Below are 15,574 nucleotides of genomic sequence, written 5' to 3'. Positions count from 1 at the left end.
ACAACCTTAAAAGATATACCTTAAAAGAGAGACAGTGAATGAGGAAATAAACACTTCAATTTCTTGCTTAAAAGTAACATACCCTAAAATTAAACAGGAACACAGAATTAAATTGAGGCACTAGAACAAAATTTAGTGTACATCAAGTAAATCCCCCAAAAAAGTTTCAATCATGCTTTCAGAGAAAGCAAAAATGAATAAAATATAAAGAGATAATCAAGAAAATCGCATTATGTTGATAAGAACTATAGATAACAAAATAACACTTATATGTTTCAAGTGCCATAATATCTAAATTCATAAAGGGAAATTCACTGAATTAGTTAAATAAGGTATAGACAATAATACAATAGTGGCAGGAGACTTCAATTTTCAGTTTTGGACAAACCTAACAAAATGATATAGGAGAAAATATAGAATTGAAATAATTGCTGACCATACTAGAAATAAAAGACAAAACCTTCTAAATGAGAGTACAAAAGAATATATGTATGTATGTGTAAGTATATATATGCATATATATACATATGTATATGTATATGTATATGTATATGTATATGTATATGTATATGTATATGTATATGTATATGTATATGTATATGTATATGTATATGTATATGTATACATATATGGGGGGTCAATTCCAATCACATGGAAATCTTTGAAAATTAACCATATCTTAGGGTACAAAGATATTGTAAATAAATGCAAAAAGAGAGAAATAGTATACTTAAAGATCATAACACATTATAAATAGTCATCAGTTTAGGCAGCAAAAAGAAAAGAGACAAACTCAAATGAAGACTTAACAATGCTAATATTTCATCATTTCAGTCATATTTAACTTTGTGATCCTATTTGGAGTTTTCTGGGCAAAGATACTAAAGTTGCTTGCCATTTCCTTCTTCAATTCATTTTACTAATGAGGAAATGAGGCAGATGGTGTTAAGTGACTTTCCTAGGGTCACAAAGCTGGTAAGTGCGTGAGGCCGGATTTGAACTCAGATTTTCCTGATGCCAGGCCTAGTGCTTTATGCACTGCACCACCTAGCTGCCCCTAAATAATGAAATTAGTCAAAGAACAAACCATGGAAAAATTTAATAAATATAAAAAATAAAATACCATGCCAATATTTGTTATGTTATTAATGTGATTTGCAGAGCAAAAATGATGCTCACTAAACATATGTTAAATTATTAATGAATTTTAATGAACTGTACATACATTTGGAAAAAAATCAAATCTAAAACTAAAACAAACCTGAAAGGAGATAACAGAAGAGGAGATATTAAAATTATAAGAAAAGTAGTTAAAGCACCAGCCCTGGATTCATGAGTACTTGAGTTCAAATCTGGCCTCAGACACTTGATACTTACTAGCTTTGTGACCCTGGGCAAGTCACTTAACTCCCATTGTCTGCAAAATACAAACAAACAAAAAAAAATTATAGAAGTAAACTAGAAATTATATTCAACAAACAAGTGGTTGCCTACTATCTCTAGGAAGATAAAAAAAATTATTCAAAGCTTTTTTTTTTTTTTTTTGCAAGGCAATTGGGGTTAAACAACTTGCCCAGTGTCACACAGCTAGTAAGTGTCAAGTGTCTGAGGCTGGATTTGAACTCAGGTCCTCCTGAATCCAGGGCCAATGCTCTATCCACTGGGCCACCTAGGTGCCCCATTTGAAGCTTTTATACCTCTTGATGGCATGGCCAACTCCTGTTCTTATAACTTTCTCCTTTTCATGTACACTGTGATCCAGTAACACTGGCCTCCTTGTGTTGTCCATTTAAGTTATTACATTTGTGTATTTTCCACTGGTTGGCCCCATACTTAGAATTGTCTCCCTCCTCTTCTTTTCATTCTGGCTTCCCTGGCTTCCTTCAAGTCCCAGAGAAGAAGCATAACTTCTACTAAGATCCTTGCAAAAGCTTCCCCAAATCTAATTCCTTCCTAGACTAATTATCTCTAATGTATCCTTCATATATATTCCTCAGAAATGTTCTACAATTTAACCCATAAATATGATTTTTATATTTCTTCACTGTTGTCATCCCCCTCCCCATTAAATTAAATCTCCTTGAGGATAAACTATTTTTACTTTTGTGATGAAATAATGGGATTTAGCAGATACTCAAAGACCCACCTGGATATTAATCAAGACTGATTGAATCAAGTGAGAGTGATTGACTGCTGATTAGCCTACTTCAAGTTAACTGGATTGTAATCACACCTGGCTAGCCCTTAAGAAGGTATTGTTCTCAGAAGCTAGACTGTGAACTCAATTTGAGAACACCTTCAAAGCCAAGGGATTTGGATGACGCCAACCAATCAGCTTGAAACAGTGTGTAAGGACTGCCTCTGTTCCAGACCTATAAAAAGCTTCCACAATCAGCTTGCTGAGAGTTCCTGATTAAAGCAGGAGGACTTCAGGAAGAACCCAACCAGGCTGGAACTCTAGGCTAGGTAGGACTTCTTTTTCTTAACTTTCTGAACTCCTTGTAACTATCTGTATGCTTTAATAAATGTTTAATGCCCAAAGACTGGTGCTGAAGCTTCTAATTTAAGGCGACCACAATTTAGATTTTAAACATCACACTTTAATCTATTTCTTCAATTATTAGCACAGTGCTTACCATATAGGGGACATTTAATAAATGCTTTACACTGAAAACTTTGTCTTGGAGGACAAAGCTTGTAGTTTGTAATTTGTGAAGATTTACATTGGTTTGTAAAGAGCAAAATTTAGTGAAACTCCTAGAAAAACTCAGAAACAAGTCTGTGCTGATTTCAAGATTTTTAAAAAAGTCTTCATAGTATTTTATTTTTTCTAGTTACATGTAAAGATAGTTTTCATTTGCAGCTAATCATCTTAAAATATTTCTGTTCCTCTGTATACAGTACATCTCACATTGCATCAGTTCACATAAGCCTTTCCAGGTTTCTCCAAGAGCATCCAACTCATCATTTCACAGTTATTATTGCTAACTGAATTTCTCTCCATCCTACTCCCTCCCCATGTCATTTACTCTATTCTTTCCCCTTTCACCCTTCCCCTCTTATAAGTGTTTTGTTCCTGATGGTTCCCTCCCCCAATCTGACCTCCTTTCTATCACCCACTCCCCCTTAACCCCTTCCCCTCCTACTTTCCTGCAGGGTAAGATAGATTACTATACCCAATTGTGTGTATGTTATTCCCTCTTTGAGCCAATTCTGATGTAAGGTTCATTCAATCCCCAGCACCTTCCCCATCTTCCCCTCCACTATATAAGCTTTTCTTGCTTCTTTTATGTGCAATATTTATCCCATTCCATCAATTCCTTTCCTTTTCTTCCAGTGTATTCCTCTTTTGCCTCTTAATTTCATTTTTAAGTATATCATCCCTTGATATCTGACTCACACCTGTGCCCTCTGTGTATTTTCCATTCATCTGCCCTAATATTGAAAAAGTTCTTATGAATTACAAGTATCATCTTCCCATGTAGCAATGTAAACAGTTAAAGCTTTTAATATCCCTTATGTTTTCTTTACCTGTTTACCTTTTTATCCTTCTCTAGAGTCTTGTATTTGAAAGTCAAATTTTCTATTCAGCTCAGGTCTTTTCATCAAGAATGCCTAAATGTCTTCTCTTTCATTGAATTTCCACCGTTTCACCCTAAGGATTATACTTAGTTTTGCTGGGTAGGTGATTCTTGGTTGTAATCCTAGTTCCTTTGCCTCTGGAATAACATATTCCTAGCCCTCTGATCCTTTAAAGTAGAAGCTGCTAAATCTTGTGTTATCCTGATTGTGGTTACACAATATTTGAATTGTTTCTTTCTGGCTGCTTCCAGTATTTTCTCCTTGACCTGGGAGCTCTGGAATTTAGCTCTAATATTCCTGGGAGTTTTCATTTTAGGATCTCTTTCAGGAGACAATGGGTGGATTCTTTCAATTCCTATTTTACCTTTTGGTTCTAGAATGTCAGGGCAATTTCGCCTGACAATTTCTTGGAAGATGATGTCTAGGCTCTGTTTTTGATCATGGCTTTCAGGTAGTATAATAATTTTTACATGATCTCTCCTTCTTCTATTTTCCAAGTCAGTTGTTTTTCCAGTGAGATACTTTACATTGCCTTTCATTTTTTTGTTCTTTTGGTTTTACTTTTTTGTTTGATTTCTTTTTTTAATCACAAAACTATTCTATTATTTTATAGTTACATGTAGAGATAGTTTTCAACATTTGTTTTTATAAGATTTCTAGTTCCAAATTTTTCTCCCACCCTCTCCTCCCTCCACCCCTTCTCAAGAAAGCAAGCAATCTGATATAGGCTATATATGTCCAATCACATTAAACATATTTCTGCATTAGTCATGTTGTGAAAGAAGAATCAGAATGTAAAGATAGGGATAAACCTCAAAAAAGGAAAAAAAAGACATTCACTCCAAAAAGCCTCTAAATAATCTCATAGGAAAATTCCTGGAGCAGAAAAACACACAAAAGAACATGCTGAGATCATTTTTCCAACCAAAAATGGCTTAGAACATCAGCAGGAGAGGGCTGCTGTGCCAAGGCAGGAATGGAGCCCAACTCCACAGGCACACTGACAAAGATCAAGTCCCAGGCAGGCCAAGACAGGCCAAGCCAGGGAAAGAGACCCCCAGAGACTCTGAATCAGCTATAGCACCAGAGTCATTTGGAATTAAGCTCATGGTCTGGTGAGAAGGCTGAGCCCTTGGCAGAGAGGAGATTGCAGGGGTCTCTGCTGGTGCTGAGGAAAAACTTGGGTTTTTCACCCATGCTGGGAACCAGGAAGTAGGCTTGAGTAGCAGTGGTCCAGATGGGGGAGGGGGGCCAGCTCATTGGAGCTAACAAGCACAGTACACAAAGCTTTGTTTTATGGTTAATTAGCAAGTTGGCCTGGGGTTATCTATGGATTAGGGAACAGGCCAGGTGAGTGAAGAACATGCCCCTCCTTAAATCATACCACCTAGGACACCCTGAAGCTTGGGACAGTGCAAACTGGAAACAATGCCCCTGTTTAAGGAGCTAAAAGCTAAGTAAAAGACAGGCAAGGTGAGCAGTCAGAGAAAGGTGAGGACCATAGAAAGTTTGTTTAGTGACAAGGAAGATCAGAGTGTACCCTCAGAAGAGGATAGCAATGTAAGGGCTCATACACCCAAAGCTTCCAATAAAAACATGTATTAGTCTCACCCCATAGAGGCACTCAAAAAAGACTTTGAAGGTAAAGTGAGAGAGGTAGAGGAAAAAGTGGGTAGAGAAACAAAAGTTATGAAGGAGAGTCATGAAAAAAGTCAACAGCTTGAAAAGCCAAATTGGCCAAATGGAAAAGGAGGTACAAAAGCTTTCTGAAGAAAATCATTGCTTAAAAATTAGCATTGAGCAGATAGAAGCTAATGACATTATGGGACATCAGGACAATAAAACAAATCCAAATGAGTAAAAAAAAAATAGAGGGCAATGTGAAATATTTCCTTGGAAAAACAGCTGACTTGGAAAATAGATCCAGGAGAGACAATTTGAAAATTACTGGAATACTTGAAAACCATGATCAAGGACAGAGCTTATAGATAATCTTCCAGGAAAGTGTCAGGGAAAATTTCCCTGATATTCTAGATGCAGAAGGTAAAATATAAATTGAAAGAATCCACTAATCAACTCCTGAAAAAGATCCCAAAAGGAAAACACTCAGGAATATTATAGCCAAATTGCAGAGATTCCAGGACAAGGAGGAATTATTGCAAGCTGCCAAAAAGAAACAATTCAAACACTGTGGAGCCACAGTCAGTATAACACAATATCTAGCAGCTTCTACATTAAAGGATCAGAGAGCATGGAATATGATATTCCAGAGGTCAAAGTAATTGGGATTACAAACAAGAATCACCTATCCAGCAAAACTGAATATAATCTTTCAGGAGGGAAAATGAGGCTTCAATGAAAAAGAGGACTTTCAGGTATTCATGATGAAAAGACTTGAACTGAAGAAGCATGAAAAGGTAAATAGGAAAAAGAAATTAAGAAGGATGTTAAAGGGTTAAACTGTTTACATTCCTACATGGGAAGATGATACGTCTAATTCATAAGCACTTTCACAGTATTAGGGCAGATGATAGAAATTAATTTAGATAGAGGGCATAGGTGGTAATTGATTATGAAGGGATGATATCTGTAAAGTATTTATTTTGTGTTTATCTTTTAGTGGGGTGGTTGGAGTTGGGTGACATGCCTGGGGTCATGTCTCTGAGGCCAGATTTTGATTCGGGTCCTCCTGGGTCCAGGGTAGGTGCTTTGTCCACTGTGTCACCATGATGAAATCTTTAGGTTAAAATTGAGGGGTGTGAGGAATGCACTGTGGTAGGGGAAGGGGAGAGGTAAAAATGGGGTGAATTCCTAAATGAAAGAAATAGGAAAGGGCTTATGGAGTGAGGAAAGAGATGGGGGAGGAGCAGGGCAGTAAATTATTCTTACATTCATCAGAATAGGCTCAAAGACCTTAATCTCATCAGAGTTGGCTCAAGAAGGGATTAACATACACACCTAATTGTATGGAGCAATATATATAAGATAGGCAGTAAATGAGCCTTACACTCATCAGGATTGGCTCAAAGACCTTAATCTCATCAGAATTGAGAATTAGCTCAAGGAGGGAATAACATACAAAATATAAGGGGAGAGTGGAGCACAGCTCAGCACTGTCTCAGTGCTGGCAAAGAGATCACTGTAATCTCCTTCTGGCCAATTGTTCAACTCCCTTACCATCTATTGGCTGAGTTCCAGAAGCAATAGCTGCTGCAGCAGCTGCTGCTGCTGCTGATGATTCAGAAGCTCCAAGGCCTGTTCCTGGTTTGCTGTGACTGTGGCTTTGACTGTAGCTGTGGCTGGGTCTCAGTTGGAGCTGTGTTTGTGCTGGCACAGCCAGTGATGAGCTGTGCTCCACTCTCACCCTGGTACAACAGACCTTTCCAGCTGATCTTCTAAGTTGTATCTAGCTGGAAAATGATTTTACCCTATTTTTTTTCCTTCTCCCAAAATTCACCTCCCTTCCAAACTTCCCTATTCCTATTGAGGGCATTATCATCCTTCCAGATCACAATACCTACAATCTAAGTGTCAATTTGACTCTTCACTACCTCTCACCTCACATCCAATCTACTGCCAAGGTTGATCAACTTCACCTTTGCAATAGCTTTTGAATATGCTGCCTTTTATCTTCTGATACTTCCACTACTCTGATGCAGGCCCTCATCACCTCATGCTTGGATTATTGCAATGGCCTCTTAGTGGGTTTTTTTCAAGCATCTTCCCAGTCCAATTCATTCTCCATTCAGCTTTCAAAGTGACTATCATGAAGTACAATTCCGACCCTATCATTCCCTTACTCAATAACCTCTAGTAGCTTCCTATTATCTATAAGATCAAATAAAAAATAATTGGTATTAGGGGCAGTTAGATAGTTTAGTGGATAGAATGCTGAGCCTGCAGTGAGAAAGACTTATCTTGGCTTCAAATTCAGCCTCAGACACTTACTAGCTACATGACTGAGCAAGTCTTTTAATTCCATTTTGCTCAGTTTCCTCATTTATAAAATCATTTGGAGAAAGAAATGGCAAATTGTTCAAGTATCTTTGCACAGAAAACTCCAGGGGCAGCAAGGTGGCACAGTGGATAAAACGCCGGCCCTGAATTCAGTAGGTCCTGAGTTTAAATCCAGCCTCAGACATTTGACACTTACTAGCTGTGTTACCTTGGGCAAGTCATTTAACCCTCATTGCCCCCACAAAAAAAATTAAAAAAAAAGAAAACTCCAAAGAGGGACACTAAGAATCAGAAGTGACTGTAAATGGGTAAATAATAACACAGTTTCAAAACATTTCATAACCTTGCCCCCTATCTCCACCTTCTAGTTTTTTTACACCTTAATCTCTGACAAATACTCTTCAACTAAGTAACACTAACATCATTACTGTTCTAATAATAAGTCATTCCATCTCTCAGCTCTGGGCTGAGCTATTGCTGACTGTCCTCCTTTTCTGGAATTTTTTCCCTCCTCATACATAGCTCTTGGCTTCCTTCAAGTCCCAATTAAATTCTCATATTGTACAGCAAGTGTTTTCCAACTCCTCTTAATTCTAGTGCCTTCTATTATTTATTTCTTATGTCTTCTGTGTATAGCATGTTTTTGTGAGTATTTTTTTTTACCTTAGATTGTGAGCACCTTGAAGGCAGAGACTTCCCTTTATCTCTTTTAGCATCTTCAATACTTACTACAGTGTCTGAGGCTGTAGCAAGTGCTTTATAAATGCTTATTTATTGAATATAACTATATTGTTGACATTGTGTTAAGGTGCTCTATTACTAATATGTATTTCACAAGAGCTATAGCAAGGTTTCCAACTATCTTCCCTGGAGTGATTGAGCTATTTCCTTGTTGACCAATGTTGGTGGGAATAAAAGAATTTTTTTGAGGGGGTGGGTTTAATAGTATTCTGTTTTATTTTTTCCAATTACATGTAAAAATAGTTTTTAACATTCATTTCGATAAGATTTTGAGTTTCAAATTTTTCTCTCTCTCCCTTCACTCCTCCCTCCTGAAGCCAGGAAGCAATCTGATATAGGTTAGGATACATGTGATATATTATATGTGTGAAACATATTTCCATATTATTCATATTGTTAGAGAAGAATCAGGACAAAAGAAAAAAATACACAAGAAAGAAGAAACAAGAAAAGTGAAAATAATATGATTCAATCTACATTCTGACTCCACAATTCTTTTTCTGAATGAGGAGAACATTTTCCATTGTGAGTCATTTGGCATTGTCTTGGATCATTATATAGCTGAGAAGAGCTAGGTTTGTCACAATTGATCACCATACAGTGCTGTTAATGTATACAATGTTCTCTTGTTTCTGCTAATTTCACTCAGCATCAGTTCATGTAAGCCTTTCCAGGTAAAAGGATTATTTGAGAGGTAGAGAAACTGCTTATATATTACCTAGATCTTCATATTATTGTGTGAAGAATCAAGAGAGAAAAGTGACCAGACCCACAACCATCCATTTCTAGAGGGTAAGTGATTTCCTTTTGGAAATGTGTATTGAACCTGTTTGCTGCTTAAGGTATTTCTCTGCATTTCTCCTTCAAACAAATTGTCCATTTTCCATTATTATCATGTTATATTATTAATATTAACTGATGCAGAGATTGAAAAGGGAAAATGGGAATCTGTAGCAATAATTGTAATAGATGATGAACCCAAACAGGTTTTGTGAGCCTAAATATTTGTGAGCAGGTTTTTATTTTTATTTTTTATATGTGTACTTATGAGAGTGAAAGAAATTTTTAAAATCTCAGAATATTAAATGATTAGTTCAGATCTTCTACTCTACAAATGAATTATTTATTAAAATTTGTCAGGATTGTAGACAGAATTCTTCATCCATGGTATATTTTTTCCAAGATGCAAATATGCACTTTTTATAGAAAACTTTTTTTTTGATGAAGTATACATATGTACTTTTAAAAAGTCAATATGGATAATTGAAATGCTGTGACAGTCACCATAACTTTGTAATGGACTTCTAGCATATCCCAGCTACTTATGATGGTCTCTGATTCTTTCACTTTATACTATGCAGTAAGGCTGAAGGTTTTTAGGGCTTCTACTCCTTCCCCCAGGCCATATAGATCCCAAGAAATGGCACTGTGTCCTTGGCTTTCTGTTTATTCTTTTATGTTCTAAGTGCAAGGAGTGAAATTTCAATCTGCCCAGGAGCATGATCAATTGCTCTGAAGGTTTTATTGGTTTAAGTTTGCTTTCAGTTACCAAAAAAAAAAAAAAATTATCTCAGTTCAATTAATCTGGAACTCAAACATTTAATTTAAACTTTATTTTTGAGAATACTTAAGAAAATGATGTAAAAATAACTTTAATTTTTGCTTAAAACTTGACATTTCAAATCCTGTGTGGATATGCATCTTCCTCTTATTTTTACAGCATGTCATTAGTATGAAATTTCAGTATGCTTTTGAATCAATCTTCACTAAACATTAATATTTGTCTTAAGATTTTGTTACTTGTGGGGGCGTCTAGGTGGCGCAGTGGATAAAGCACCAGCCCTGGATTCAGGACCACCTGAGTTCAAATCTGGCCTCAGACACTTGACACTTACTAGCTGTGTGACTCTGGGCAAGTCATTTAGCCTCCATTGTCCCACACAAAAACAAAGAAAAAAACAAAAACAAAAAGATTTTGTTACTTGCTTATCCTCAGACATTCCAAATGTTGATAATATAATTGGGGTAGGGGGGTCCATCCTTTGTCCTGTCAAAAATTGAGAGGAAGTTTTATCCCCTTTAGGAAAAAAAGAAGGCAGGTGACAATAGTAGGAAACAAATAAGAAATAGAGAAAAATATGGAGATTGGGAGGAAAAAAAACATAAAAATGATTTGCATGTTCTATACCATTTTATATACCTTTTCTTCTAGAAAAATTCAGGAATTCTGATAATATGAAGAAAACATATATAAGGGAAAAAATAACTGAAGGCACTAGATATTTATGACCTGTGTATATAATTAAAGCATTTTTTGGACAAAATTACAAATTTTTCTCCCTCCCTCCCCTCCCTTCCCCCTACCCAGAGAGCAGGCAATTTGATATAGGTTTATATATATATATATATATACACACATACACATATATATACACATATACATATATATATATACACATATATATACACATATACATGTATATATACACACATACACATATATAACAACATTAAATATATTTCTGAATTAGTCATGCTATAAAAGAAGAATCAGAGCAATAATGTTGAGAATAGTCATATAATATATACTTATGTTCATAAGGAGTAGTCCATCAATATTCAGTTCCCCATTACATTTATATTTTCAGAGAAACCTGGAAGGAATTGCATGAACTGATGATGAGTGAGATGAGCAGAACCAGAAGAACATTACAAAATTACAAAGTCTATAAGATATATGTTCACATATATTATACATATTTCATCTACATGATTTTTATACTGCTTATTTAAAAGACTAGACATTTCCTCTTAAGATTATCTTCTCTGTATAATGTGCTGTAATTGCAACCAAATAGTACAGCAGCAGTGAGCACCATTCCATAATAAATTTAGTTCACTCTAGAATTCAGCATGGAATGCATGGCAACAGAAGATAAAGTGTCAATAAGTTCATCTCTAGCTTTAGTCATATTATTTGAAAGTGGAAATCTTATGTAAACAAATGCTGAAAGCTATCTCTACATGTACCTGGAAAATAATAAAATACTTTTATTTTAAAAAATAGAATTATATAAGTGGAAGCTAATGACTCTATGAGACATCAAGAATCAGTCACACAGAATCAAAAGAATTAAAAAATAGAAGAAAATGTGAAAAGAACTTGGATTGCAAACAAAAATCAATAACCTGCAAAAATTTGCATAATCTTTCAGGGAAAATATGGGTATTAAATTAAATAGGAGACTTTTATACTTTCCTGATGAAAAGACCACAGCCAAACAGAAAAGTTGATCTTCAAATATAAGAGTGAAGAGATGCATAAAAAGGTAAATAGGAAAAAAATCCCAAGACATTATTCAATAAGGTTAAACTGTTTAAGTGCCTAAAGGGGAAAATGATACTTGTAACTCTTTCCAATGAGGTATTTCACATTTTCTTCTATTTTTTCATTTTTTTTATTCTGCTTGACTGATTCTTGGTGTCTCATGGCCACTTTAATTTTTAAGGCATTGTTTTCTTCAGTGAGATTATGCACCTTTTTTTCCATTTGGCTAAGTGAATTTTTTAAGGTATTGTTTTCTTCAGTGAGATTATGCACCTTTTTTTTTTCCATTTGGCCAAGTGAATTTTTTAAGCTATTGTTTTCTTCAGTGAGATTATGCAGCTTTTTTTCCATTTGGCCAAATGAATTTTTTAAGGCTTTTTTTTCTTCAGCTTCCTTTTCCAAGCTGCTGATTCTTTTTTCATAGTTTTTTTGTTTTGCTTTCATTTCTCTCCCCATTTTTTCTTCTACCTCTTGCAATTGATTTTTAAAATCCTTTTTGAGCTCTTCCAGGAAGGCTTTTTGTTCTTGCGACCAATTCACCTTCCCTTGTGAGGCTTCAGATGTAGCCAATTTGAGGCTATTGTCCTCATCTGAGTTTGTGTTGGCTTCTTCCCTATTGATACAGAAGCTCTCAATGGAGAGGGCTCTTTTTTGCTTCTTACTCATTATTGCAGCTTATTTATTTATTCTTTAAGTTGAGGTCTGCTCTGGGGGCACCAGGGTCCCTGTTTTGGGCTTCTTGTGCAGGTGTATAGGTGCTGTGTGACCGGGCTTTTACTCTGAGGCCTTTATGGTGTGTGGAGATCTCCCACCCTGCACTTCCTGTCTGATTGTGCTCGGCCAGCCAGGCGCCAGACCCCGGCGTCTGATCCTGCCGTTCGTGGCCCTCTTGGCCGGTGCAGGTAGGTTTTTCCACTGTCCTTCTTGGCCACCAGATTTTTGAACCAGGTTCCGGGAGCCTCAGTTGTTCGGCTGTGGCCCGCAGCTCCTGCTGACTTGCCCTGACCCCCTCGGCGCTGGGTTGCTGCCCTGCGCTGGGCCTCCCTTTTGCCCGAGTCAGACCGACCTTTTCCTGAAGTCTTCTAAATTATCTCTGGTTGGAGGACTGTGTCTCTCTGTCTCTTTGCAGGTTCTGTAGTTTCAGAATCCGTCCAGAGGCTTGATTTAATGTTCGTTTTGAGGGAACAGAAGGAGAGCTCAGGCAGGTTGCTGCTTGGCTCCGCCCCCCCATACTTGTAACTCTTGAAAGCTATATCTCTAGTAGGGCAGGCAGAAGAACTATACCTAGAGGGTATGGGTATAAGGTGACTTTGGTATGATGACATAAAAATTAAGGGGAAAAGGCTTATACTTGGAGAAGAGGAAAGAGGGGGTAGAATAGAGAAAATTATGTCACACAAAAGGTATAAAAGACTTATTATAGTAGAGGGAAAGAAGGGAGAAGGTGAGAATTGTTTGAACTTTACTCTCATTGGATTTGGCTCAAAGAATGAATAACACAGACATTTGGTTGGGTATGGAAATTTATTATACTCCAAAAAGTATGTGGTGAAATGGGGAGAGAAAAAGGAGTTGGGGGGTTGATAGAATGGCAAGCAGATTTTCAAAACACTAGTAAAGGAGGATAGGATGAAAAGAGAAAGAAAAATACAAATAAGCAAAATAGGTTGGAGGGAAATACACAGTTAGTAATTATATCTGCAAATGTTGACATGATGAACTCTCCCATAAAAAGGAAGCATATAGCAAAGTGGATTAAAAAACAAAATACTACAATTCATTGTTTACAAGAAACACATGTGAAGCAGAGAGATACAAAGTAAAGGTAAAAAGCTGGAACAGAATAAATTATGCGTTAGCTGAAGTAAAAAAACAAACAAAAAAACAACAACACAGGAGTAGCAATCCTGATCTCAGGCAAAGCAAAAGCAAAAATACATGTAGTAAAAAGAAATAAGGAAGAAAACTATATCTAGCTAAAACATACCATAGAAGACTGAGTAATATCAACACTAAATATATATATACCAAGTGGCATAGCATCTAAATTCTTAGAGAAGAATTTAAATTAGTTACAGGAAGAAATAGACTGCAAAACTATGTTAGTGGGGGATATCAACCCTGCCCCTCTCAGAACTAGATAAATTTAGCTACAAAATAAATAAGAAAGAAGTTAAGTAAGTGAAAAGAATTTTAGACAATTTAGAAATTATAAACTCCTGCAGAAAATTGAATGGAGATAGAAAGGAATGTACCTTTTTCTTACTGGTATATGGCATCTAAACAAAATTTGACTATGTATTAGGACAAAAAATCTCACAGTCAAATGCAGAAATGCAATTCTATGTAATAAATGGTCAGGGAAAGATAGATTAAAATTAATTGGAAACTAAAAAAATCTAATCCTAAAGAATCAGTGGGTCAAAACAACAAATCGTAGAAATAATAAATAATTTCATCAAAGAGAATGACAATAATGATACAACATAACAAAACTTATTTATAAAGCCAAAGCAGTTCTTGGGGAAAATTTTATAGCTCTAAGTGCTTAAATGAATAAAATAGAGAAAGAGAAGAGCAACGAATTGGACATGCAACTAAAGAAGCTAGAAAAAGAAGAAATTAAAAATCCTCAATTAAATACAAATTAGAAATTCCAAAAATGAGAAGGCTAAATTTATCACCAATGAAAAAGAAAATAAAAAAATAATTAGGAGCTATTTTGCCCAGTTGTATGCCACTAAATTCAATAATATAAATGAAATGGATAAATATTTACAAAAATTTACAAATATATAAATTGTCCAGATTATCATAAGAAGTAATAAATTACTTAAGCCCATTTTGGAAAAAGAAATTGAACAATCTATCAGTAAAATCCTTAAGAAAAAATCTCCAGGGTCAGATGAATTCAGAAGTGAATTGGACCACACATTTAAAGAACAATTCACTTCAGTATTGTACAAACTACTTGGAAAAATAGGTGAATAAGGAATCTTGCAAAATTCATTTTATGAGATAAATATATTGCTTATACCTTAAACAGGAAGGTCTAATACAGAGAAAGAAAATTTTAGACCAATTTCCCCAATGACTAGTGATGCAAGAAATGTAAATAAATTAGTGATTACAGCAATTTATCGCCAGGAAAATCACCATGACCAGGTGGGATTTACACCAGGAATACAAGGCTGATTAAATATTAGGAAAACTCCAAGCATATTTGACCATATCAATAACAAAACTAACAGAAACCATATGATTATCTCAAAAGATGCAGAAAAAGCTTTTGATGAAATACACAACCCAGTCCTATTAACAACACTAGAGAAAATAGCAATAATTGGAACTTTCCTTAAAATTATAAATAGTATCTCTCTAAAACCATAAGCTACATTAAATGTATTGAGGATAAGCTAGAAACTTTCCTAATAAGTTCAGGGCTAAAACAAGGATGCCTATGATCACCACTATTATTTAATAATGTACTAGATATGTTGGCTTTAGCAATAAGAATAGAAAAAGAAATTGAAGGAATCAGAATAGGCAAGGAGGAAACAAAACTATCATGGATGATGTAACAGTATACTTAGAGGATCCTAGAGAATCAACTAAAAAACTACTTGAAAAAATGAACAACTTTAGCAAATAAACCCACAAAAATCATCAGCTTTTCTATATATTACCAACAAAGCTCACTGGAAAGAGACAAAAGATAAATTACATTTAAAAAACCTATAGACAATATAAAATATTTGGGAGTCTATCGATCAAGACAAACCCAGGAGCTATATGAAAACAATTACAAAATGCTTTTCACAATAATAAAGTCAGATCTAAATAATTGGAAAATAGTGGAGTGGAGCCAAGATGGCAGAGAAAAGGCAGTGCCTCACCTGAGCTCTTCCTAAAACAACTCCAAATACCTTCATCTGGATAAATAGAACCCACAGAAAGACAGGGTGA

Source organism: Dromiciops gliroides, chromosome 1 (assembly GCF_019393635.1).
Source record: "Dromiciops gliroides isolate mDroGli1 chromosome 1, mDroGli1.pri, whole genome shotgun sequence".
In the NCBI taxonomy this organism is placed as follows: Eukaryota; Metazoa; Chordata; class Mammalia; order Microbiotheria; family Microbiotheriidae; genus Dromiciops; species Dromiciops gliroides.
Note: the sequence above shows the minus strand (reverse complement) of the source record.